At 34.6% G+C, this 23897-nt stretch overlaps 2 pseudogenes; both read right to left on the minus strand.

Annotated features, from left to right (window-relative positions):
• Nucleotides 1-6472: 6472 nt before the first annotated feature.
• On the minus strand, nt 6473-7306 carry LOC128314992 (presenilins-associated rhomboid-like protein, mitochondrial; annotated as a pseudogene).
• LOC106982486 (presenilins-associated rhomboid-like protein, mitochondrial) lies at nt 7219-22019 on the minus strand (annotated as a pseudogene).
• Nucleotides 22020-23897: the final 1878 nt, after the last annotated feature.

Below are 23897 nucleotides of genomic sequence, written 5' to 3' on the forward strand. Positions count from 1 at the left end.
TGATGCCTTTAGTATTGTTCTTTTTCTTTTTTTAAGATTGTTTGCTGAATTTTATTTTATATAAATTTTACCTCAATGCAGTTATATTAGAAAAAAGCTTTTCCAAGACAGCAAATTCCCCCCAAAAATGTTGAAAAACAAATAGCAGACAGGGAGAACATATTTGCAATACATGTACTCAAAATTTGTATTTCAACTGCAAAAGAGAAATAATTCTTATAAACACATTTATTTATTCATTCTTCTATTCAAGAAATAGTTTTTGGGCATATGACATTCATCATGCAAAGTCTCAAAGGTGAAGGATCAGTCCCACTGGGGGGGAAAAAACACAAGTAGAAATAAAAAACAAAAACAAGAACAAAAAACTGCTCTTACAGAGCTTAAAATCTAGTTAAGGGAGACAGAATATTAAATAAGTAATTGAAATATAAAAGATATGATCTTGATTGTGATAAGGCTCAGAGCTATGCCTTCTTTGTCCATAGTAACTATGTGGGTTTTTATCAAATACATTTTTGTATTAGCCACATTTGTAGCTCACATTTTCTAATGTACTGTACTGTTTTCCCCTCTAATCATTTTTAAATCATATGAACTTGTTTCTAAGCTGCAAGGTAGAGAATAGATAAATCAATACATTTATTTTTTTAATTTTTTTAAATATTTATTTATTTTTAAGAAAGAGAGACAGAACACAAGTAGGGAAGGGACAGAGAGAGGGAGAGACAGAATCCAAAGCAGGCTTAAGGCTCTGAGCTGTCAGCACAGAGCCTGATGCAGAGCACAAACCCACTAGCTGTGAGATCATGACCTGAGCTGAAGTCAGATACTTAACCAACTGAGCCACCCAGGTGCCCCTAAATCAACACATTTAAAAAATATAACACAATGTTATAATATGTAGCAGTTTTCGAAGTGAGAGAGTAGAGCATTATACAAAAAATGCCAAGGATCTTTCTCAAAACTAATTGTCTGATCATTAGCATAACACTTATCTTAAAAGTATAAAATGGTTGAAGTCAGAGAAATGGTCTGAGGTTTAAGTGAGGTCACTTAAAAACCTGCTCAATAAAAGAAGGCTCCTGAACAGAGGCCAGGCTACCTCAGCAGAAAGACACCAAAGGAGGAAATTATTTTGAGAAACAATTTGCAGTGCTTAAGCATTTTCTCTCCTTGATCAACAGGAGGGAGGCCTTTGCTCATACCTCATGCCAAGTAAAAGGGGCTTTAGGGCATCATTCTGACAGCTTGATATGTGCCCTATGGAGCTTGATGGGGCAAAGGCACTGGTTTTCTACTCAATGTTGGAGAAAAGTGAGAGGCTCTGACTGGATTACCTGCCTGGCAATTGAGTTCACAGAGGGTACCATTGTCAGATCAAGCCACTATCCACTGTTGGCTCCCCAGAGGTGTGTATTTCCTATGGTTCAAATGTGGGCCCTGCATCAGGGAGCCAGCATAGGAGCCATTTACAAAGGCTCTACAAAATGCTGGTGGCAGATAACAAAACTGGCCAGCTGGAAGAGACATAAGGTATAGAGATGGTTTTACTTGCTAGTACAGTCATATTCTGATGTTAGTGTACTCTGGCAGGTATTCAAAAGCTGACTGTTTTTATCATGTTGTGCTTTCATAGGTATCTCAAATATTCTCCTACTGAGAACAACTAACTTCAACTACCTAAATGAGGGCAAAGCCATTCCACCAGACTCCTGCTTATCTGCCCCCCTCAGCTCCAGCATTCTGCCATACCCTGCAGGGCTCTTTCCAGGCAGATCTCAAAGCAGCTGCATGAGACACACTCAGATAGGATCTATTTTAAAATGACATCAGAACCACCCCTTCGAAGTCAACCCTTTTATATGATAAAACTAGTTTTTGAGCCATCTCTGCTGAAATTTTTACATAATTGTCTTTGTAACTCACTTAAGAATATGAGAGAAGAAAAAAAAAAAGACTATGAGAAAAGATACCACCTATTGGTTTGTTTTTAGCCTTTGGACCTCAACTGAAGCTAAGGCAGAAAGCATTCCATTTTTAAATTGTGTTAATAAACAAGCAAATCAGGATATTTTAAGTGTCAGTGCTGAAGCAAGTTAACACCATGGAGACACTGAAAGAAAAAAATCAACAAAGTTTGGGTATGGGGAAAAAGAAGAAGCAGGAGTTAAGCATGACTTTAAGGATTAAGTTTGATGTATTAAAGGAAATTATGGGGGATTATTACATAACTAGAATAAATTGACCATAGCCTTTTATTCATCTTCTTAAGTCTTTTCTTTTCCCCCAAATTCCTGTTAAAATCCAGCAAAGAATTAAAAAGCTAACAACCCATAGAGAAGAAGAGATATGGGGCAGATATAATAGTAAAGTTATGGTCATTCTGCAAAAGCAAGAAGCACCCCTACTCAAGGTTTGGTTTGGATGTTAAGACTGATGACCCTACATACACACCAAGAGGGTATGAAAAGCTTTATTACTTACATAACTGTTGTCTCTAGGGAGAGCAGGGCAGGAATTTCAAACAGGTCTGAAATAGCTTACGAGAGCAAAGAAAGGAAAGTAGCCTGGATTTTGTTGCAGTTAGGATGTGGAAATAGATGCAGAGTTCCCACGTAAGCAGGTAGAGATTTGCAAGGTTTGAATCTTTTACTGGTTCCAAGGTAGGGAGCACCCAGGTTTTCTTATCAGCTTGCCCAGTTGTGGGATACCAGGGGTATGGGAAGGGATGAGGCTTCAAAGCTGTCAGTGGTCAATCATTAAACAATGAAGTCTGTCTCCTCATGACAGTAGACTTTTTGAATCAGACAAAACAGTTGAAAGAAAGGCAAATCGCTGATTGGGAAAATTAGAGCCATTTTCAAGCAGAGGCAGGAAATTTAATTAAAACTGAGGGTGTTTGTCATAGAGAAACCCTGAGAGGCATGTAGCAAGAACTATGAGGCTGAAATGAGGCTCATAATTTTCAGGAACAACTTATGGGAGCCAAGGACCAGTGAGGTAAAGCTTTCAAAACACAGAAGGAAAATGACTTCTCATTTATGAATCACGTTGAGTGGGGAAAAAAAGTCATTTTCAGACATTCAAGGTACAGCAATTTATTTACCATGATGACTCTCCTTAGGAAATGAAGGAAGGACAAAGGTTGGCGTGATTGCGTATTTTCCAGTCATTTAACGTATACATGGGAATATATGGAGGAAAACAGTGATTTACATACAAAACTAAGAAAATTCTTAAGATATACTATGGTTGAAACAAACAAAAAACAAAGAGAGGTCAAAGGCAAAATTTGTTTTCTGGGCCAGAAGAGCAACAAATCATGATTGTAGATGAAGAAGTCCTTCCATAAATAAAAGGAATAGGAAGTAGAAGAAGGACAAGGGAGAGGAAGAAGGGAGAGAAAATATGAAGGGAAGGAAGGAATGAAGGAAGGAAGGAAGGAAGGAAGGAAGGAAGGACAAAGGTTGGCATGATTGTGTATTTTCCAGTCATTTAACATATACATGGGAACATATGGGGGAAAACAGTGATTTACATAAACAACTAAGAAAAAAACTTAAGAAATTATCAGTATGAATAGGAAAAAGTTCCATTAGACAATAAGTACAATTATAGTACACTACAGTATTTTATTCAGTAGGGAATTATGTTTACAGTCTCATAGCAATATAAACACTGACTGTTGATTTAAACAAAAATTGTAATTATAAAGGAAAGATGGAAGGACCATAGGTAGGAGTATGGTGTAAGAAGGCATATCCTCAGCTACCATATTAGAATGCCAGTAGATATAAAAATTCATCACTGACTTAGCCAAATAGAAATATGAATATAAATGATGACATATAAAAATATTACTGTTATGCCCAGAATTTATGGTCCCCAAAGACCACCAGGGAGCCGAGTCCAATGCAAAAGCAAAGAGCCTTTATTCGAGCTAGCTCGAGCTCAATCCCCTACCTGCACCAACGCAGTGGTGAGATACTGGAGAGAGAGAGTGTTTCAAAAGCACAAAGGTTTTATAGGGGTCTAGGGGCAGTTGGGGGGGTGATGGTCGTGGCCTTAGCCGATTGGCTGGGGAAGGGTCAGAGTCCGTTGCGCTGGTTGTGGGCATGGTTTGAACGGGAAGTTTGAACGGGTGAGCGGGAAGTTACTCAGGGGAAGGAGGCGTGGTCTAAGGTTTGAACAGGAATTCCTTTCTGTGGTTTTCGGGAAAGGGGCCATGTCTGGGACTTAGTCACTCAAGATGGAGGACACAGAACAAGATGGAGGCGGCCGGCGTAGGTCTGCTCTTTCAATTACAAAGTGGTTCTTTGAGAGCAGAAAAAGAATTAAAAATATAATCCCTTCAGTATTCTTTGACATTTTGATTGTAAGCATGTATTACTTTGAAAAAAATAAAATGATTTTAATAATTAGAAATTAAAGTCAGGTGGACCTGAGAAGAAAAGGTAGGCTTAGGTTTAAATGTGTGGAGTTTGTAAAAAAAAATTTTTAAATGTTTATTTTTGAGACAGACAGAGACAGAATGTGAGTGGGTTAGGGGCAGAGAGAGGAGACACAGAATCTGAAGCAGGCTCTAGGCTCTGATCCATCAGCACAGAGCCCAACATGGGGCTCAAACTCATGAGCTGTGAGATCATGACATAAGCTGAAGTCAGAGGCTCAACCACTGAGCCACTCAGGTGCCCTGAAAGAAAATTTTTTAATGTTTATTTATTTTTGAGAGAGAGAGAGAGCGCATGCATAGGGGAGGGTCAGAGAGAGAGAGGGAGACACAGACTCTGAAGGAGGCTCCAAGCTCTGAGCTGTCACCACAGAGCCCAATGTGGGGCTCAAACTCACAAACCGCAAGATCATGACCTGAGCTGAAGTCAGACACTTAACTGACTGAGCCACCCAGGTGCCCCTAAATAAGTGGAGTTTGAGATCACTGCATGATATAGCCCTCAAACATTACCTGCTGATTTGATATTAGGGCTGAACTGGATAAAAGTAGAGAAACAAATACTAGACTCTTATAATAGAGAAGACATCTCAACCAGAGAAGTAAATTGTTCAAGGAACTTATGTATAAAAAATCAGCAATACAGAATGAAAAAAACAGAATATGCCATTAAATTGCAGAAAGATCAAATTCTCCTCCAAGTATAGATTTCTATATTCATTTTTCTCACATGCTTCATTATTTTTCTAGAATTTCAATAATTCCCTTCTTTCTTTCACTATAAAAATAATACTCATGAACAAACAAACACAAACCTCCCATCTCAAAAAGAAATTATTAGCAGAAATAATTTAAACTAGCAGAAGCAAATGTTCAGGAAGCATATAGATACTATGACTATCAAACTGTAACACGGGGGCCCCTGGGTGGTCCAGTTGGTTGAGCGTCGGACTTCAGCTCAGGTCATGATCTCACACTTCATGAGTTTGAGCCCTGCATCGGACTCTGTGCTGACATCTCAGAGCCTGGAGCCTGCTTTGGATTCTGTGTCTCCCTCTCTCTCTACCCCTCTCCTGCTCATGCTCTCCTTGTGTCTCTTAAAATAAACAAATGTTATAAAAAATTCTAAAAAACTGTAATGTGAGTGGCATAGATATTGTTTTCTCCAAAGTAGGCATTATTAATACTAAGTTTAAGTAGTGAAAATTCTATTTAATGATCTTACGTATTTTTTCATTGGCTAAAACAAGGAATTAACATGATACATTGTAAATGTTCCTTACTGAAACAGAAATGCTACTTTTTCTATGTGAATTGAACATTGACTTAAATCTTAAAAACAAATAAACAGTTTTTGATGGTTTTAATGGTTTCTATTTGCTTTCAATAAGCTTATAAAATATTAACAAAAATTTCTACAGCAATGAACTCAAAACAGACCCCCACTGAAGTCTTTGTGATGATTTTAGAGCAAGGAGAAATACACATTCCTTCCACTATGTCACTACACAGGAAAACTGTTTCATAATAAATGATCTCACAAGAATTTCATAATGATGAACATATGCTCAGCTTTTTAAAATCCTGTAGTTTCAATGTTTAAAATTAAACAGAGACAAAAATGCAGTGAATACCCATCTTCTGAACACAGAAAGAAAAAATAAAATGTAAATAAGATCTACCCTTTTAAGCACATTTTTTAAAAGACCTTTTTTGGGCATATTCCTAATTATTCCCTTTGAGTAAATACAGCAAATTAAAATTGGATTTTAGATACATACCCGCATGACTCAAAATCTTTAGAAATGATTTGCTGAATTATCCACCACCAGCAATTTCTCTCCCATACTTGCAAAAGTCCCGGATTACCATTTTTTAAATATATACAAATTTATTAGGAAAAATGATGTTGTACACTTATTTAATCTTTTTTCTTTATTATTTGCGATATTCATTTATTGTTTGTTTGTTTGTTTGTTTGTTTTTACCAAGTAGAGATATAAACCTTTACTTCACGACTTTGTCATAATTCACTTTCTAGTAAGACATGTACTGGGGACAGTTTAAAATACTAGGAAAGCTAGATGCTGGGTGTCTTCCAGTCAGGGAGCAAAGATGTGGTCACTCCAGGGCCAATGTATTTCTGGGGATCTCCAGGCAGCATAGGCCACACGCACCAGCATCATCCAACCCCAGATTTACTTGGAGCCACCTCTTTTCCTGGGGCCGTTAGTCCTCATTTCATGCCAAATTTTCACTAGAGGCTCCCTGTTCTTCCACGTGAGTTCATGACCATAAGTAATATACCATATTCCAAAGACAGCTCCCCCCAAGATGTGCTGCATGATCAAAAAATTTCCCTTCCAGGATCATTCCTGCTCTGTCCATGGTAATAATGGCTTTTAGGGCATTCCCTGCTGTGAATGTGAACATTAGAAGGAAGATAATGGCGAGCCTCCCTTCTGGGATCTTTGTGTACACAGTACCAAGGACAGTCATGATAGCGCCTGATGCACCGAGTGATGGTCCATATCTTCCTGTGGCGAATTTACACACATAACTGACGAAATTGGAAATAACGCCTGCAGATAAGTACACTGCCATGGACTGTTCTTGACCCAGAATGTTCACTATGCTGGAGGAGAAGCTCCACAAAACATACATATTTGCTGCCATGTGAAACAAGGATAAATGACTGAATATTGACAGCAACATTGGAGAACAAAGGACCCTTGAGGCTGAGTTGGATGTGAAATATCTGATCAATGTCTGCTGTAGAGAAGGTACTCTCCATAAACAGAATACAAAACATTTGCAGCTATGATACCTTTTGGTTTGATTTCTCTTCCCTTGAATGACTAAAACGTGTAAGCTAACACAAACCTGTCACAGTCTGCTGGTCATCACTTAGGTTATTCCAGCATTTGTTAATCTCCTTCCTGAAGTCTCCTTCCTTTTGTGGTCTTATGCTGTCCAACCAACCAGATTTTATACCATCAAAATAACTCTGGACCCTGGATTTCAGTGATTCATATGGCCAAATGACAGCTGATCCAAATGCACACCGTGTAAACCCAACAGTGAAAAACAAGGGCTTTACAAGGGTCCTTATAGGACAGGGAGAAGGATAAAAGACTGTTTCTTCTACAGGAGGAATCAAAGCACTTCTCTTGCATGTTTCACCACTTGTTCCGGTGATCTTCTAGGTTCAACCTTCCTGGGTGCTTTTCTGAATCCACATTTTTGCTGAATAAAAAAGTTAAACCTGTGTCCAAGCAGTCATGGCGGGGCTGGGGCTACACTGAGCTCCTTGCAGCTGCGGCCGCCTGCCAGCAGAGCCACGCCTGGCCACAGCCCCAGCCTCTCTGCACCCAGCCTCCTATATCTAAACTTTTACTGCATATTTCACTTATTAGTAAAAGCTTTTTAACATTGATAATAATACTTTGTAATATGTTACAAATGTTTTCACATTTTTCAATTTATTTTTAATAGATCAAATTATGGTGGTGATGGTTCTATCACCTGCATATATCTATTAGAGTATGAAAATAAAATTCAATGTTCAGATGAAAGATCATATAATGTTACCTAGTCTTTTTTGTTTGTTTGTTTTTGAGCTGAGTGTTCTTTGTCACAAATATATCAAAGAAGAAGTTCAAGGCTAAAACTTTATTCATTAACAGGGAACTGGACATGACATCATTCTTTTCATTCAATTAGCTAGTCTTGTTTTTAAATTTTTTTAGAACTCCTGATTAAATTGGTTAAACCAGTTGAGTCCAATTCATCTGCTTTGAGATACGATAATTTTTCTCAGATACCATAAACATGACAAAAATAATTTTCATCTTTTTCAAATTACCCTAAATATGATATTTAATAATTCACAAGTTAACAGTGGACTGTATGTGAATTATGTTGCTTAGTTAATTGGAAATCTTTAGAGGAATATTAATCTTTTTCATGCTTGTAGTCTCAGATTAGAAACTTTATATATCTATGTTCCACAAAGAAATGTCTTAGACTTCTGGCAACTAGAATTCTGGAAGTAGATAAATTAACTCCACAAAAACAGAACCTTGAAAAACAAAAGTTTCAGACATTAGAACAAATATAATTTTGCTGGCTAAATATTCATAGTGGCTTGTTTATTCTTTAATTTACATAAGATTCTCTTGGCCAGTGCTACAATTATATAAGCAAACATTTTTACATCTAGGAAGGAGATGCTAACACTAGATAGGTAGCCATATAAACATCATATATAACCATATATAAACCTGATTAGACATCTGGTCTAATGTCATACATACACAACTGCATCTCCAAGAGTTGAACCCAAATATATTAACTCTATTCTGAATTTTAGGTACTTTATGCTGATCTTTCATGTTCCCATTCAAAGTATTGTTTTTAAAATTCATTATTCACAATTCTTCTATCTGTCATTTTTAATAGATATTAAATTGGAAAAATGTTTTTTGGAAAGGGGAGGTAATAGTCATTCATACTACTCTCAGAATGATTGCATAAAATTCTGATTATTTCTTATGCATCAATATAGCTAAAGTGATTAGTGTATAGTTTTCACTTTCTATTAGCAGGAACAAAAGGGATTAAAAAATACTGCCAGCATTGTGTCCCAATAACATGTGACATTTGTAGAAGCTGGTTTAAGAACTGGATGATTAAAATCTGATATTGTTTTCTCCTATCGCAAAGGCAAAGAAAAAGTATATGGTACTAAATTTGTAGGAGAAACACAAATTTATGACACTTTACTGTGTTTTAATCTAATAATTTTATGGTTTGAAAATGTTACTTTAAACATTTAATTAATATATTTATTCATTTATTATGTGTATTTTCTGTTTGCTGGGGCCTGTATTATCCAGTTACTTCTATAAAGTAATAAACAAACTTATATGATAATGTGATTTTAGTGTTGTTAATGTGAAGGATTAATTATTAAGGATTTCCACTATCCTTATTTTCTTAAAGTAAGGCCTATTTGGTCATGGTATTTTTTTAATAAAATGTTAGATTAATTTGCAAATTATCATTTAGTTTGTTGCATTATTAGTTTTGCTCTTTTTCATATAAATATCAAGTAATGAAATTCAGCTATTTATTGAGTAATCTACCCTTCCTGACTCATTTCACATACAATATGCATTATATGCGATTTCCATTATACATGAATTTGTTTTGAGCTCTACTCTTCTTTGTTTATTTATTCTCTAATAAAGCTTTGGAGAATGTATTGATCTCATAGAGCAAGACATTCCTCATTGTTCTTATTTTTTTTTTACAAGATGTCATATTTATTCTTTTGCATTTTCCCCTTCCATTTGAACTGTGAAATTAAATTGTCAATTTAGAAATCTTAGTGTGACTTAAACTAATATTGAACTGAATTTAAAATGTGAAGAGAATTTATATCTTTACAATATTGAGTGTTCTTATTTGTGAATGGGGCCAATATATAGTTATTCAGATCTTTTAGGACATCTTCAGTTTTGGGGAAATCTTGAACATTGTTTGAAGCATTTATAACAAATTTCATTGTCTTATTGAGTATTTTGAAGGATATCTTTTTAAATTAAATTTTCTAATTGGCTTTCACTGAAGTAAAGGGATCTATATTTTCAGTAATTTTAAATTCATATCCATTCATCTTAAAAAACTCTCTTAAGAGTACATATAACTTTTAAATAGAACCTTACATATATTTTTGGTAGACAACCATATTTTTAAAAATTGTTTTTAATTTTTTAAACTTATTTTTGAGAGAGACAGAGACAGAGTGTGAGAGGGGAAGGGGCAGAGAGAGGGAATCACAGAATCTGAAGCAGGCTCCAGGCTCCAAACCATCAGCACAGAGCTGAATGTGAGGCTCTAATTCACGAACTGTGAGATCATGACCTGAGCCGAAGGCGGACGCTTAACCAACAGAGCCACCCAGGCTCCCCTTTGGTAGACAATCATATTAATTTGAATAATGACTTTTGTCATTTCCTTTCCAATATCTTACACATCACATTGGTTTTTCTTATTTGATTGCTTGGATCTTATTCTTGATTTTGATAAAACTTTCCAAATTTATATTCTTAAATATAACATTGTCTATAAGTTTTTGGAAGGTTAACAACATTCATTCTAGCCCTAGTTCCTTATAAATTTTATCAGGATTAGAGTTTTATTTTATCAAATACTTTCTATACAGTAATTTATACAGTAATGTAATTTTTTCTTGGCTAATATGATAAAAATTAATATTAATATTTTTAAGTGACATCTACTGGCCATGCTATTTTTCAAATAAATTGCTAAATTTAATTGTCTTTAATTCCTTTTTATATCAAATTTATACTAATCTTAAATTCATTGGGAAATTATTGATTTCTCAAATATTATGAACTGATTTAAATTTCATAATTATTTCTTTGTGATATTAAGAGGAATGTGTGCTCAAAACTATTTGGATCTGCCAGTTTTTTTTTTTTAGATATGTGTGTGTTGTTAATTTAAAATAATTCCACCATACTTAAACTGGACAGTAACATGCAAAAAAATGAACCTGGACCACTTTCTTACATCACACACAAAAATAAATTCCAAATGGATGAAAGACCTAAATATGAGACAGGAAACTGTCAAAATCCCAGAGAAGAACACAGGCAGCAACCTCTTTGACCTCGGTCACAACTTCTTACTTGACAAGTCTCCAGAGGCAAGGGAAACAAAAGCAAACATGAACTACTAGGACTTCATCAAGGTAAAAAGCTTCTGAATAGTGAAGAAAATAATCAACAAAACTAAAAGGCAACCGATGGAATAGGAGAAGATAGTTGCAAATAGCATATTGGATAAAGGGGTAGTATCCAAAATCTACAAATAATTTATCAGACTGAACACCCAAAAAAACAAATAATCCATCTAAGAAATCCATTTAAAAGACTCCTAAGGATAGAGAACACTTTTCCAAAGAAGACATCCAGATGGCTGACATGAAAAGATGCTCAACATCACTCCTCATTAGGGAAATACAAATCAAAACCACAATGAGATACCACCTCACAAAATGTCAAAATGGCTAAAATTAACAGCACAAGAAACAGGTATTGGCGAGGATGTGGAGAAAGGGGAACCCTCTTCCACTGTGAGGGAATACAAACTGATGCAGTCACCCTGGAGAACAGTATGGAGGTTCCTCAAAAAGCTAAAAATAGAACTACCTTACCATCCAGCAACTGCACTATATATATATAATGGAATATTAGTCAGCCATCAGTAAGAATGAAATCTTGCCATTTGCGATTATCGATTATGTGGATGAAGGTAGACTGTATTATGCTAAGCAAAATAAATCAGTCAGAGAAAGACGAATATATGATTTCACTTACATGTAAAATTTAAGAATCAAAACAGATGAACTTGGGGAGGGGGAGAAAAGAAAAGAGAGAGAGAGAGAGAGTAACAAACCATAAGAAACTCTTAAAGATAGAGAACAAATTGAGAGTTGATGGAAGGAGATGGGCTAGATGGATAGGTATTAAGAAGGCACTTGTTATGGTGAGCACTGGATGTTGCATGTAAATGATGAATCATTGAATTCTGCTCTTGAAACGAATATTCCATATAGCATGTGAACTTAACAGAATTTAAATAAAAATTTGAAAAGAAAAAGTAAAATAATTCTACCATAATTAATACTAATATGTTATCTTCTTATGTTGGGTTCAATATTCAGATTTTTCCTATCGTTATCTACTTCATCCAGCTTTCTAAAATGTTAATATAAATATGAACTAGAATTATTTTACAGCGCTAATTCCTATCTGCAGTTATTGCTCTTTTTACATTAAATTTTTAATGCAAAAGTGCAAAAAATCTTTTGTCACTTTATTGGCGTTGTTAATGAAGTCTTGATTTTTATTGTTTTCTATTGTTATTGCATTTTTCTGCTTGATTTCTGATTTTATCAATATTAACTCTTCCTTTTAATTTACAGGCTTATTTCATTGTTCATTTGCTAGCTTTTTCAAATGAATGTCCACTTAACTCTCAGTCTTTTTTCTCTAATTTGGGAAACACTTTATTTTTATTTTTTTTTTACTTTTTTTTAATGTTTATTTATTTTTGAGAGAGAGTGAAAGACAGAGTGTAAGTGGGGAACGGACAGAAAGAGAGGGAGACACAGAATCCAAAGCAGGCTCCAGGCTCTGAGCCTGATGTGGGGCTTGAACTCAAAAACCATGAGATCATGACCTGAGCTGAAGTTGGATGCTCAACTGACTGAACCACCCAGGCACCCCTGGGAAGCACTTTTTTGACAAAGCATTGTCCTTTTTTGTTCCTTAGTCTCTTACATTCAAAATCAAGCTAAAACCTGATGTCTACTAGCCTACTATGTTAAAAAGAAGACCGCAATCCCAAATTGGAGTCATTTGTGCTAAACACCACATTAGCAAACCAAGACTTAATACTTAACCTAACTGCAGTTTCTACCCCTTAGGAATGTAACCTTTATCCAGTCAACATGGCATTACCTGGGTAACACTAATGAGAAAGTTTGACCTTTAGGCCCCTTCCATTCCCTCAGGGGAAAGTGACCTTGCCTGAAACAATGCATTGTTTGCTAAGAAGTTCCATTTTCCATCCTCTTTCCACCTTTCAAAGTCTTTCCTTTTCTAGAGCTCAGTGGAAGTTCTTTTCTATTTCTATTGCAATAGATTCACCAATGGCTAAACATAGCCAATTACATTTTCAAATTTACTCAGCTGAATTTTGTTATTTAATAGCTATTATTACCATTTTATAGATATGGAAACTGAGGTACCACAAGTTAAATACATTACCCAAGTTCCCTTACAATTGAGTGATCAAAAAGAATGTTAACCGTGGAAGACTTTGATTCCCAATCCTGTGTTCCAGATCACAATATCACAATGCAGACATCATTACAACTGAAGGAAAGATTTGATTTTTCCTTCAAACATATCCAGTTTTTATCCTATCATTTAGAATGCCAGATTCAATGTCCAAATATTTTTCAATAAGGAAGACAAAGTAATTTATCACATTATCACATCTTAATTTAAGAACAGTTTCCAAATTTGTAATAATGATTTTCAAAGCCAAGTTCATTGAATGCCTGTGTGCTTGCATTTATAAGAAATGAAAACAATGTCATGTTAACAAAAGGCAATATATTTCTGCTTCAATTAATTTTCTATTAACCAAGAAATAATTCATGAAAGAAATCTAATTAGACTACACTGTAAGAAGATACAAGGACATAATACTAGGACACAATAGACTTCTGTTAGCTAAACCTACAATCAAGGATATAATCTCTCTGGAAGGATTCAGAATGAATTTTTTTTATATTGTCTCCATTTTTTTCATCTTAATCTAAATTGAAGCTAAAAGTACACTAGAAAGGGTCACCTGGGTGCCTCAGTCGGTTAAGCATCTGACTTCAGTTCAGGTCATGATCTCGCAGTTTGTGAGTTTGAGCCCTGCGTTGGGCTCTGTGCTGACAGCTCAGAGCCTGGTGGCTGCTTTGAATTCTGTGTTTCCCTTTCTCTCTCTCTGCCCCTCCGCTGCTCACACTCTGTCCCTCTCTATCAAAAATCAACATTAAAAAATAATAAAAAAAATAAAAAGTACGCTAGATGTTTTATCAAACCACAACTTATGCCAATGATTATTATCCAGTTTCCTTGAGCACCCAATTAAAAAACAAAACAAAACAAAACAAAACAAAACAAAAGATTAATCCAACCCAAGAAAATATATTTGTTCTCAATACTATTGCTGTATTACTTTGTCTGTGTATGGTGTTTAAAATCTAATTCTGAAGTCTTTGTGAATGCTCAGCCAAAAATGCTGTGGTAAATAAAAGCAATTATAATTATGGTTAGTTTGGATAATGGTTTAAAATAGTCGATGCATTCTCTTTTGATGTAATAATATAATAAGAGAAAATATCCAAGAAGTTGTATTATTAAATGGACATAATCCAAGTTATCATTTCCAAGGGAAATTCACTAACTTTATATAATGCCTCTTCCAGTAACTAAATGAAGGCAGCACAGGTAATTATACCACAGAAATGATGTAATGATTCATAGGTTGAAAGGAATAAGAGAATGTGACTCATCAATGAAGATACATTTTAAGGAAAGAGCAAAGGGTAGATTAAATTAAGGAGTTATAATTTAATAGTTGTCATTTCTGAAGCTTACAAGAAAACTTTACTGTAAAAAAATAAAAATTATAAAAATGGTTGCTGATGGAGTCAGAGAGCCAAAGCTTAAAAAAATTTTTTTTGAAGACACAGAGAGGCAGAGGGAGAGGGACAGAGAGAGAGAGAGAGAGAAAGGATAGAGTTCTTATTAAAAATAATTTTGGGAAATTTATTCTCTAATTATATTTTCCTAAAGGCCAAATTTAAATTTGTCTGTGATTTGTGGTATATGATGATACCTCAACTTTATATATTTAAATACTATGTGCTCAAACTGTATTCACAATCATACTGTTGAGAAGGAAATTGAAAAAGGAGCTTAACACAGATATAAAAGGAGAATATAAAACCAGTAGTGAGTACCTAAAAACTACTCAAATTATTTAAAGGTGTCCCCACTTATAATATAGCATAAGTCCAATCTCTACCGCATTATCAAGTATTTTATAAATCAAGTAAAATTTTACTATATTCTTCCCCTAAGAAAAATTATTATTAACATTTTACCAAATAAAAGATTATAAGACTCAGCATAGTCATTTAGCAACTAAAACTACACTAGCAGCTTATTATATAAATTTACTATAAATAGTTTTTGTTGAGTAACCTATTTTAATGCTATTCTTTCTTTTCTTTTATGAGAAAGTTCCCTTTTATTTTAGTAAGACTTTGTGGTGAAACAAGCCAACTCAAAAATGAAATTTTCATAATGACTAAAATAGACACAATGTATGTTGAAGTGGAAAGAACATAACAATTGGAGAGCTGCATCAATGACATACTGAGATTTCAGACCCTCCATTCAATATGGCACTTCCAGTTGGCTTGCCTGACTCCCACTCCTTCATTCATTTGTCTCCATAGTGCATATTACCTTCTAATATGCTATATAATTTACTTATTTACATTACCTTAATTTGTTGACTCCTTCAACACCAACTATAGAGTCCTGAGAAGAACATAGTTGTAGAATGAATGCATATTTTTATAGGGTTAATGAGCAAAGACAGAATTGAACAAGCCCATGTCTCTCTTACATTTCTGATAATCAGGCCCAAAACAGATGAGAGCCACTATAAACTTGAATAATATTCATAATGTATAATATTCTTATCTTGGAATAAAAAGACTTAGTGATCTCTTAGTGAATTTGTGTTCAGCCTGTGACATTATATGAATAATGGTTATATAAGCAGGCTTTAAGAACAAACTTAAAGTACATATTCTCTCTAGTTTATTTTTGGGAAGAACATAAATTGAATAAAAGTTAAGTAAATATTTGGATTCATCAGTTTAAGGTTATTGTATTTACTTATGTTCAGATAAAAATGCAGTCCCTGATTTAATATCTATTTATATTTTGATAAACTCATTTTGAAAGTTTATATTCAAGAACATGACGTTCCTTTTCTTTCACATATAATTAGAAATCGATTACTTGTATTCATTGACTTAAAAAATGTATTAACAAAAAAGAAAACTATGCAAAACTGTTTAATATATGTTTCAGGATCTTCTAGGTTTTATTTACGTAGAAATAAATTCAGCATATAAATATTTGAGATTTATATCTACATATGGAAATTGAAACAAAGAAATGGCTTTTTAAATACATATTATATGCTGAATATATGGTTTTATTTATGTGGCTTATGAATTATTTTTAGAATAGAATTTATCATCATAATATTTTCCAAATGGGATCCCAGGTAATGTTAAGGTTAAATTTAAAGTATGGTTTAAAAAATTAATTTAAAGTATAGTTAGCTATCATCTTGTATGCCATGATATTATCTACCCTGCTTTAAGAGCTGTAGGAAATATTGGTGCTTTTCAGAGACATTTCTGGTTCCCCTCCTTCTGATCCATGGTAGGATTTCATTTCCTAGTTTCCATGAAATTAGATGTGGCTTTGTGACTTGCTCTGGTCAATGAAATGTGTATGGAATTGTTGTGAGTTACTACCATGGAGAAAGAGTTAAGTGCCAGCATATGATCCACCCTGTTTCCTTTGACTTCCTTAGTAACTAATGACATTATGGATGGTGAATTTTCCATCATTCTGTATTCCTGAGTAAGGATATCATAGAGCAGAACCTTCATTTAACCTTCAAGTATCATGTAGAGTGCAAAAGATATAAATCTTTGTTATATTAAGCCACTAATATTTGGGCATTGTTTGTTACTGCAGCACATTCTAGCCTATCCTGAATAATACACAAATTGTCACTTTAACGTGAGTGCTGGTATTTTAAAAATTATTGTATGGAATCTTAGCTTAAAGTTTAGCTTTCTAAAAGCAAGGAAACTGTCATCGTGTAAATAAGGGTGTGATGCCAATAAAATCTTTCATTTAAACAAATGACTCAGGGAAAAGAAACACTAGAAAGAAGTAAGTTTTCCCTGCATCAAGAAGATTAAGGGACATTCGGGGGGGAAAATTTAAAATAGGAGAGAGGAATCAATGGAAGATTTTGGAGGCAAGGAGAGAATAGGAGATGGAGAAAAAACAAAGTTTAAAAGCTAAATGGAGATTAAAGCCTACAGAATAAAGGATAATAAGAGTCTTAGCTATTTGTGGGTGGTAAAATGAGAATGGACAAGAATATGAGGAAATAATTCCAACGGTCCTAAGGAAGATAGTTTGTTAAGGCTGTGAGTGTTGGGATGACAGAAACAGTAGGGTTTTCTCAGGTACATAGAATTCTGAGGCTTACATTTGATTTTGCTGATGGAGGAATAATGGCTGCAGAAGAAAAAAATGTTACTTAAGCTCTGCAGGCATTCTGGAGATATCCAGAAATGGAGATCTTCAAAGGAATAATTCTGCTCTAAGCACATCAGCTTCCTCTTGACCTCTGCTATAAAAGTGCTCTAAGATCCTATAGGGGCAGTCTTTCTCTAAGCATATTCACACTCTTGACCACTGCCAATGTTGTATTACAAATCTCTCCTTGTAACACTTTCTTCTATCTCATATTACTAACAGTTATGTATGTTTTATCATCCATATGAAGGAATATCTGTGCCTGATTTCTTTTTAAATTTGTCATTATATAGTGTCTACAATGTATTAGACAAAATATTCATTCTTCTACTCAACCAGTATTGAATGCCTACTTGGTTCTAGGTATTATGCAAATGAGAATACAAAAAGGAAGAAAGCATACTACTGATTGTGTTACTCATGGTTCATCTAGAGAAACAGAACCAACAGGATGTGTGTGTGTGTGTGTGTGTGTGTGTGTGTGTGTGTGTGTGTGTGCTGAGAGAGAGATTTTCAGGAATTGGCTTACATGATTGTGGAAGGTTAGTAAGTCCAAAATTTGTGGGGTCAGTTGTCAGGCTAGAGACTCAGGGAGGAACTGCCATTAAAATCCAAAAGAATTCTACTGGAAAAATTCCTTCTTGCTCAGAGGAAGATAGTCTTTATTCGATTAAGGCTTTCTTCTGATTGGAGAAGACCCACCCACATTATCTGCCTTACTTGAAGTCCAACAATTTAAATGTTAATCTCATCCAAAACATATCTCCACAGAAACATGCAGAATAATTTTTGCCAAATGTCTGGGCACCTTGGCCTAGGCAAGTTGACACATAAAATTAGTCATGATATTCATCACAAGAATCACTAAATGGAAATCTAGTAAGGGAAAGAGGTGCATAAAAGTGAATTTCCAATGCAGTGAAAAAAATGGATGAACAGAGTACGATGGGAAAATACTTGGAGTATGGAGCCAAACTAAACTGACAGGTCAAGAAAGGTTTCTGAGAGATGTTAAATTATTAATGAAAATAAGAATTTATTCTGATGGAGTGTGTGTGTGTGGGTGTGTGTGTGTTACTAGTGGTAGTAATAATGGTGGTGAGATACGACATAACAAAAATATTCTACCATAGAATGATGGAGTGATGGTACCATATGTAAAGGGCCAGAGATGGAAGAAAGCATGAATTACTTGAAAACTGCATAAGAAATGAAGCTAGAAAGGTTAAGAATGCTTCTATTTTAAGGGTTCTTTGAAATTAGCCTAACACATTTGGAACTTTTCTTGGGAAATCAGTGCAGAATTTTGAGTTGGGAGTAACAAGATCAGATTGGAATTTAAGAACAATCACTCTTGCATCAGGTAGTGGACTAGAACAAGAGAGGACAAAAACAACACAATCAGTCTGAAGGATAATGCTTAATTAAATAATACTCAGAAAAGATTTCAATTCCCAGAGATCCCAATTTATTGAGAATATTTCAATTCATGTGTGTCAATACATATAAATTCAGGGTAGTCACCTTCAAATTAATTACAGTTTTTCTCCTAGGGCTATTTCACGTGTTTAGAGTTTGTGGAAATTAAATTACATGGGATCCAAACTGGTCTAATTAGCAACTGATAACAAATGTATGACATTGAGACAAGATATAGGGAGGAAATCTAGTGAGCTTGGAATAAGCCGTTGTACTATAAACATGCTTCTGTGATGTAATTTTAAACAAACAACCATGCTCACTCAACACCAGTATTCCAATTCTGAACCTCTTCCACATTCAGCATTCCACTCCCTTGGTTTACTCCCTTGGGTTGTTTCTGTGATAGTATTTCTCTAACAAATTTTTACCATATTTTGAAAGCAGTCTTATTTTGATGTCCCACACCACTGATATTTGAATATTGCGTGTTCTAAACAAATGTTGCATAAATACATAGAAAAATAAAAGCAGAGCATTTTCAGCCTCTTTGAGTAATTAAGTATCCTTCTGAGTAATGACGGTAAATAATCACTACAGAAAGTAAAGCCCATCACTTACTAAATAGTGAATTCTATTAAAAAAGATAAAATAGATCAGCTGAGATCACACTGGTTTAAGCCCATCCCTGTGAGATAAGAAAAATAACTGGATAGTTGGGTTGTCCTATTTGTGGCGATCTGTCTGAAATATTGCCTAGTTCAAATGCACATGTTAATTGTGCAAATTTGCAGTGTTACTTCTGAATTTTAAATAATATGACATTATAACTCCTTGATAAGCTAAAATCTGTGGCTTCAAAACCATTTGTGACTACACTAAATGCTTATTTATTGGCCTATTTTGCATTTTAATACATATTATTTCTTTAAATGAAATAGGAACTTTTTATTGAGTAGTAGCAAATGAGAAGACTTGAAGTCACAGTCTTGAGCAAACAATTTTTTTTGGATTAAGCCCATATCTCAACGGGATATAACATGGAGCTACATGAACAAAATACTGCCACTGAATTGTAGCACCATAGAAATACATAACACTGTATTAAACCACTTTCTGGTTTTATAAAATGTAAACTGAAAGTAATGAACTGAGATAAAGCCAACCAAAGAGAAAACAATATCTGTCCAAATCCAAAAGCAGAAGGAGGAATAAACTGCTTACAACACTTCAGGGATAAAATGGCCATTGCTTGTAAAAAGCTCCCATGATCAGCACAATTACTTTTTCTCATGATCAAAACATTCATAGTTTTTTTTAGGAAGACTCTATATATCATATCCAACTCTAAATGTACTATATATCCTCTTGAAAAGCCCTTCCACAGTTATTGCTCTAAGAGTAAACTTCAAATGCTGCAATATTCACAAAGGAAATTTTCTCCCAATATTACTATATCCACCTGCTCTCTATTTGCACCCACACAACTAGATAGGACAGGTGAAAACACAAACTCTCACTGACTAGCCTCCCTTCAAATTTATGACCATTAAATCAAGAGGTTTCTCACTGTTGCCCCATAAGTATAGTACTGTTCCTCGACCATGTAGGCTTCCACACTTCAAGATGACTATTTCATATCTTCACTTCCTCCCTTGAAAACTATTCCCCATCCTTATTCTCAGCGCATTAATATGGTTTCTATTTACAAGATAAAAATGAAATAGTGGGAAGAAAATGTTCTCAAGTCCTCACCACTGTATCTATTCATCCATGAGAATCAATGCCCACATATTTTGCCTTTCCTCCTGTTATTATCAATGAACCCTCCCAGCCTTTAGCTGTGGCCAGTCTCTCCATTTCCCCCCAAGTCTCCATCCCTTCTCATCTATCAGAGGGTATCTCTTGAGGAATTATCTCCTAATCATCTAGTAACGTCAATTTTTCCTTTCTATTGGATCATTCTCATCAGTGTGCAAATATGCTATTATATCTCCTGTCCTAGAATAGTACCCTCAATTGTTCCAGCTTCCTCCTATAGCTACCTCTGTATTTTTTTGCTCACCTTTTCAGAATTTTTCATTTACAATTCTTTCTTCAACTCACTCCAACCAGGTTTTTGTATACGATGCTTGACATGTCCAAATTTGAGCTCCCAACATGCCTGATATCCACCTTTCCACAACATATGTTATTCTTAAAACCTTTTCCATTTTATTCTTCCATTTGCTCATTCCCAAACATTTGGAGCTATAGTTTATCACTCTCTTTTTCCCCACCTCACAGACAATCCATTGAAAAATCCTGCCAAAATCTATCTTCAAAATATATAAAAAATTTAAAATATATATAAAATATAAAAACAGACCAATTCTTATATTTGCACTTCTGTCAGTTTGGTCCCAGCCACCATGATATCTCGCCTGAATGCACACCCTACTTACTGTTCTCCTAGCTTTTGCCTCATGTCAATCCATTTCTCACAAGTACTTAGTGAATGTCAATCCTCTGTTTAAAAAAAAACGGTGCAATGGCTGCCCTAGTCATTCAGAGTAAATAAAAGTTACTATTATAGCCTTTAAAGCTCTACTATGGCCCATTAAGTCCCCCCCCCCACCTTAAATCTGTTACCTTATCTTCAACCTTCTCATTGCTTCCTCTCTGCTCCAACTATGTCTTTCTTTCTCACTATTTCTCCAACACAGCCGACATACTACCATTTCACAGGCTTCTTACAAATACCTTGTCTGGAATGATCTCCACTACCTTTTCCCTCACTCTGTAGGCTGTTATCCTACTCAAGAAGGTCTTCCCTTATGGCCACATTTAAAATTCAATTTTGCTACTTTGTATTTCCTCCCTCTTTCCTGTTTTCCTGTTCTCTTTGGTAGGTATCACTATCTATCATACTAAACAACTATTATATATATATATATGTGTAATATATATATATCTATCATACTAAACAACTATTATATATATATATAATTTGAACTTAGGTTTGCTTGTAAACTGGCTTTATGGGGGAAAAGGCTGCCTTGATTTGTAGCATTTGCTGAACTGCATTGTTTCCACAGAGATGAATTGTGTGTGTATGTTTTTACCATTCTGTTCAACGACATGTTGGTAGCCTGAAGTTGGTCATGATTAGCAAATACCATATAATATTTACTTACTTACTTAATTAATAAGCTAGGACAATTCAAACAAAAGTATTCTCTTCCAGCTAGGAGGAAACAAAGATATTCTGGCACATGACCATAAAATCAAGTGGATTTTGTTCTTATGAAACACAATGGGAAGGAGACTATTGGGACAGAGATTTCAAGTAGAAGACACAGTTAAGAGTATGATACCTAAAAAAAAAAAATTAATGAAAAAAAAAGAGTATGATGACTAAATGGTGAAGATGTGTAGCTTGAAATTACTCGCTCTCTGACCTATCTACCTAATATTTACTATCACTACCTAAATATTTACTATAATAACTTGCAAAATTTTACTCAGAATTTGAAAGCTGAATTGAAAGTTCCTGCTATAATGAAGTTGCATATACAGAGAAGCAGTTGTGACTACTTTAATTCCTAGGTAGGATCACTTTTCATGGTCTTAATGGTTAACACACAATGAATCATCGTATCATCTTCCCCACACTATTGAGTGACAACATCTTCCAAGAAGGTTAAAAAGTCTCTGAGTTTTCAAAAACGGAGAAATGTATGAGACCTAAAAAAAACTTCAAGCTTAGAAGAAAATTTGGAAGTGATACAGAATATTTACAGGAATAAATATAGAGAATAAAAATAAATAAATAATAAATAAACAGTATAAAAGTTATAAACTCTCCCATGGACATCTAGTGTTAATGTTATTTTGCTATGTGTGAGAAGCAAAAAAGAAAACTGTCGTAGTGTTTTTTCCATAAAGATTCACCATGTTTCTCAAGACAACATAATATATTTGAAGAATTAGAGAAACATCTTGTGTAGTGGATTCGTAAAGACAATCCATGTAAGATTCCCTGAAAAACTGTTGTTTTAGCAGAGGTTTTGAACATCTTTGAAGATCTGAAGAAGGTAAAAGAGAGAGAGGCTCTGATGAAGGCAATGAGTTTCAAATTATGTGAAGGACGATTTAAGAAATTTGAGTCATGTAAACCTGCACGTTTTTAACAACTTTATAAAGCAACTTTAACTGATAGTGAAACTGCAGTTTTCCCAGTGAATTAAAGAGACCCTAATGCAACAGTGATTATATCAAACAGAAAATTTGCAGTCATAGTGCAAAAAAAACCTGTTTTTTTTTTTAATGAATGACTTCTTGTACATGTATTTCAGAAGATGAGAATTAATGTGGCAGGACCTAATACCAGATGGTATAAAATTAACCTGAATAATGTTAAAAAACAAACAAACTCAGATTTAAACTCGAAGAAGGTCATTCTCTGATTCCCCAAACCACATGAGTCATATACAAATTGCAGAGAGGTGGGAAGAATAATAGTCTCTAGGTCCCTTACTGAGAAGACCTAGAGATTACAGGAGATTGAGATCACATTATAGAGATCTTTCAATGCGAAGTGGGTTGAACTTTATTCTATAGAGACTAAATAGGCTTAAAAATGTCCACCTAACAAAGTTACATGGCATATTCTGTACTTTTGGAATATTGTATCTTGCAGTAGCGTTTAGAACATATTGAGAGTAAGAGAGATTGAAATTGGGGAAGACATAAAACTAATCCATTAGGATAAGAGAAGCAATAAAATCTTGAACTGGTGAAATAGCAGTGGGTATGGGCAAAGAGTTATATTTGAAAAATATCATTCATTTGGAATATATACAATTTCAGAACTGATTGAATTTAGGAATCAAAGGTTATATAGAGTTCTGAAGTCTGAGAAAATGGCAGTATGATAAACTTAGTAATCCAAGAGAAGAGGCAAGTTTATTCATTCAAGAATATTCATTGAGCCCTTACTATGTACCAGCTAGACACCA

Source organism: Acinonyx jubatus, chromosome A2, assembly GCF_027475565.1.
Source record: "Acinonyx jubatus isolate Ajub_Pintada_27869175 chromosome A2, VMU_Ajub_asm_v1.0, whole genome shotgun sequence".
In the NCBI taxonomy this organism is placed as follows: Eukaryota; Metazoa; Chordata; class Mammalia; order Carnivora; family Felidae; genus Acinonyx; species Acinonyx jubatus.